Source organism: Morone saxatilis, unplaced genomic scaffold (assembly GCF_004916995.1).
Source record: "Morone saxatilis isolate NCDOM2014 unplaced genomic scaffold, NCSU_SB_2.0 Contig11, whole genome shotgun sequence".
In the NCBI taxonomy this organism is placed as follows: Eukaryota; Metazoa; Chordata; class Actinopteri; family Moronidae; genus Morone; species Morone saxatilis.
In genome coordinates, this window is record NW_023339663.1 from 29,525,620 (window position 1) to 29,530,002 (window position 4,383).

Here is a 4,383-nt window from a genome sequence, read left to right on the forward strand (position 1 = left end):
TGCACCTTTTAGATATTTCTATTCAGTGATTTACTAATGTGCCACAATGATGTCATTTTGGGGCTTTTCCAAGCAAATATTGATATATGTGGCTGTTGATTGTTTAAATCAGCATATTTTTCTGCCGCCCTTTATTTCTGTAGATAGATTTGCAAGACTTTTTATTTCTTTAGGCTACTTTTACAATCATTTTTCTATTAATATATATATTTTTAATTTTCATGTATTTTTATATTGCGTACTTTCTTTATTGATTTATTTACTTGTTTATTTATTCATAGTATTTTTATTTGACCTTAGTATCTCTCAAATCCTAGCTACTACCCGGCAAATAGGTAGGCTGGTTTTCCAAGGAATTAAGGATTTAGAATATCCCTCCAAAACATACACGCGCGCGCGCGCACACACAGTGGGCGTGTCTTTCCTCCAGCTGGAGTAAATAGAGGCGGCGCTGCAACGTGCGCCTCTGACAGGGAATGGCTGTGTCTCTGCACTCCGGCACCGGCTGACACACTGACAGCGCTCCGCTCCATCACTGCACTGCTCCGAGCTGCGCGTCTCACCGGCTCCGGGACTAGACGTGGATTATATGCTTCAGGTCGGTAGGTCTCCGTGGATTCTTTAACATCTTACTCTGGGGTGGGGGTATGTTGTGTGTGTGTTGATACTGTGGCGCATCCAGAGTGGGTACTTCGGGGCGTAATTTGGCCGCTGCGAGCCACAGGTGTTGTTGGAAATGATCCGTGTCGGTAAATGCGGTTTTTTGCGCGGAGAAGGAAGCGCAAGTTTCGGTAAATGTTATCGTAGCGGACAGGAGAGGGTCGCGGTGTGCACATTTTGACTGTGCTGTTGAAAAGCACGCCGCTTGTCCTGCCACGACTTCAAGGGGCAAAGGTAAGTGGACTCCCGGTCAGTGCGCGCTGATAGCACGGTCTCTGAGTTCCCCGGCTGTCTTTAACAAACAGCCCATCTCGCCGTGCCTGCAGCTGGAACTGAAACGCAATAAAATGACTGTAAATGAGAACTGAAGCTACTGAGTATGATCTGCTGAGGAGCGCAGTCTCCACCGGGATCCAGTGAGGGCACAGCTGCTGTTCTGTTGTGGCTTCACCTCAAGATGCTGCCAGAACTCCGCTTTTTATGAGTCACATGTAGGTTGATGGAGCTTTGAAAATCACTTAAGAGACGGAAGAGGTTGCGATCTTAAACCAATAAAGAAAACTGTGTTCACCGGGCTGTTCACCACCACTTTGCAGCAGCCGTCTGCAGGTTTCCCCTCTTCCTCCGCTTTATGAATGGTGCGCTCTGTTCAGTCTGCTGCGGTTTGTCTCCAGTGGAAGCAAGTGCACTGTACAGGCTCTTCAGTCCCAACAGGTTAGTGGACCATTTTCCTCCTTTATATGTGCAGGGATTATGCTTATCAACTGTGTTGTCCGTACAGATCTTTGTACATCAGGGCTACAGCCAGAATTGTATAAATACTGATGTTAAAACTGCCCCCATGAAAACTCATCCCTAAACTTTTGTTTCCTTGTATTGTCTTTATAAATTTAACTTATTATATAAACAATTGTATAAACATAATGTCATTCCGGTGGAGAAATACTGTTATATTTATGGATTTGCAGACAAATGAAACAATATTGACTCTGCAAGACATTAACATCAGGCTGAAAAGCTTAACATTAAGTAACTTTACTACGATTACTCTTCAAATCACACTACTTAATATAAATGCAGTATAGAACAATACCATTTTTTATTTAGTGATTTCTTGGAAATCCCTTAAAGCGTTTTGCAATATTTACAGCATTGTCCTACTAATGTCTGAGAATGATTTCTGTTTAATAGCATATCATTATCTCTGATAACACTGATAACAATGTTACTGTTACTTCGTACACTACTGCTTTTATCTTCTTTTTGCAATGGAACTCCTCCGTGGTTCAGGCGGTGACAGTAAGCGATTCTGTGTTTTGTGACTGCGAAATGTGCCGATCAAGTGGAATCCGTGTTCAGGCTGATGAAATGATGATGCCTCCTGGCTGTCTGTGGCTGTCTGCCTTCTTCTCGTGTTCCCTTATTACCTTCGCTGTCCTCCACAGAGGGTGACATGATGCTGATGAGGAAGAGAATAGAGCTGTAGCACAGGACAGGAGCAGGAGCAAGGCTGGGGAAGATTGGCAGTGACGATGATAATGATGTGGAGGATGATGGCATTCTTGTGGACAACAATTTTTGTCTGAGTGACTTGTGCTGCAAAAAAAAAGGGAGTTACGCAACTAGTTGAGGCTAAAATAAGAGTCAGTGCTAGCAAGAACAGGTTGTCAGTCTGGTGGGTGCTGCGGATGATGGTGAGAGCAGGAAGATGTGTAGAAAATCTTGAAAATGAACTCTAAGAGAAAGAACTGTCTTCAGGATGTGAGGCTGGAGCGAGTTTAGGTGAAGTGGTATTGCCTTTCATCTACAGCTGACTTGTAAATGTACAAGCTATTGCAAAGAACCGTTGTGTGCAATTTTGACTGGCACATTGTGTGTGTGTGTGTGTGTGCGTGCGTCTGCAAGAGAGATTCCTTTTCTTATTATAGGCTTGCATCACTTATGAATCTGCAGCTGCTCTGATGTGTCTGATGTGCTGCGAGTTCAGCTGCTGCTCACAGACTCAGTCCAGGAAGGACTGTGCAATATTTCACTGCTTGAAAAAACAACCCTGACTCGCTGAAGGAAACAAACTGCAGTCTCTTATGTTAAAGTCCAATGTTTTGTTGACTCGCCCATCGACCCATCGCCTCCTCACACCAGACTTTGTTGCTCAGTAATATGCAGTATAATAGTTGCTCTAGAGGGCTTTGAATGTTAACATTTGGGAGAAGCAAGTACACCTTTATCTGTAACTGTTTAACCAACTCAATTATCTGTATCCATACTTGGAATGGGCGGGACTTAAACTGGACATGGGCAGGACGAACCAGAAGTTTAGCCTGAAATTGATATGGGTTGATCAGAAGTTGCTATATTTATTAGAAAACAACAGAACAACTGATCAATTAATCAATAATGAAAATGATTAGTTGCAGCCCTTCTAACAATAGTAAGAGAACTTTTTTCAGAGGTTTACAGTTTCTATATTTAAGTTTCTATATTTTACAGTACAGTACAGATGTTGAAGCATTTTACTCTGATGATACTTGTGGAAGTACATTATTTGTACAGGATACTAGTTTCATCCTGGTCAGTGGATGTGACGATGATTCTCTTGAGGGACACTATGGAAAGTTAGGGTCATGTAAAAGACTTAGACAGCAGATGGTATCTGTAAGCTACTTTTCAGTGGCCTTGCTAACTAAGGTATCGTTATTTAATACTACAAGACTGTGTGGGCTCTACTTATTTTTTGTCTGTAGCTTTTTGAAAAACAGGTTGAAGATAGCAGGAAGCCGTGGATTTGGGTGACCTTTCAATATGTTGGGTGGAACGTGCTGCACGGAGTTAATTCACATTTGATCTAGCTGATCTGATCACACGATTGCATTGCACCTATAGGCATTATTTTCCTTATCCAAATGCAAATTGCACTACGAGGTGTCAAAGTCAGATCGACTAATGATGTCTTTAAACGCAACTGACTAAGGGAATCTTGGGAAAGGAAGGGACATTCAGTTATCTTGTAGCCACTTGTTGCCAGATTGTCTGCTGTTCAGCAAAAGAGTCCATTTAAAGTGGTAACGGGGGGAGATTTGTGTATAACTGAATGTCTGTCTGTTTTGTTGCTTTGTTTCACTGGTTGATTGAAGTTTAATGGTGAGCCAACTAAATCCAGTTCATGAAAACTTTAATTTGTTGCTCTAAACAATGAGGGGAGTAGACATCCCAATCCTACCACAATGACTGTTGAGGCCACAACATTTTGTGTCTGAATCATTTTAATTTGGCGGGGTATTTAGTATGAGCGATGATGTAAATGAATGAGGCTGCGGTTGAGTACGTTTGAATGCTCTGCCGCTAATTAAGAGCTGATGTTAGGTGGTTAAAGATGCATCTTGAGCATGTCTGACAGCAATGGAGCACAAAAGTGTGAAAAGTTCTCTGCTGCTGAACATGAAATAATGGCTGAAGAAACCAGGAACTGCAATTACACAGTTGACTTCCTGGAAGAAGGAAGGAAGGCAATTGGGGGAGAAAATAGCAGTAGAATAATTCTGCTGGCTCAAACTAGAGTACGGCATGAACGAGAAGCTTGTAAAATGTTCTCACATCCTGCTGCAAATCCCCCCTGAGTGCCTGCTGCACGGGAGGCAATTTCTCCTCCTTGTTTGTTTAGAATAAATACTGTGTATAGGCCTATAGCATGAGCAGCAAGGATGGGGAGAGAGAGAGAGAGAG

The 4,383-nt window shown here is 42.5% G+C and overlaps 1 protein-coding gene across 2 annotated transcripts in view; it reads left to right on the forward strand.

Annotated features, from left to right (window-relative positions):
* Positions 1-472: 472 nt before the first annotated feature.
* cemip (cell migration inducing hyaluronidase 1) overlaps positions 473-4,383 on the forward strand; it is a gene marked incomplete in the record, with an annotated part of 167,875 nt that continues 163,964 nt past the window's right edge. Inside the window, 1 exon segment of one of the 2 annotated variants that reach the window (XM_035652320.1) lies at positions 473-602. 2 annotated transcript variants of the gene reach the window in all.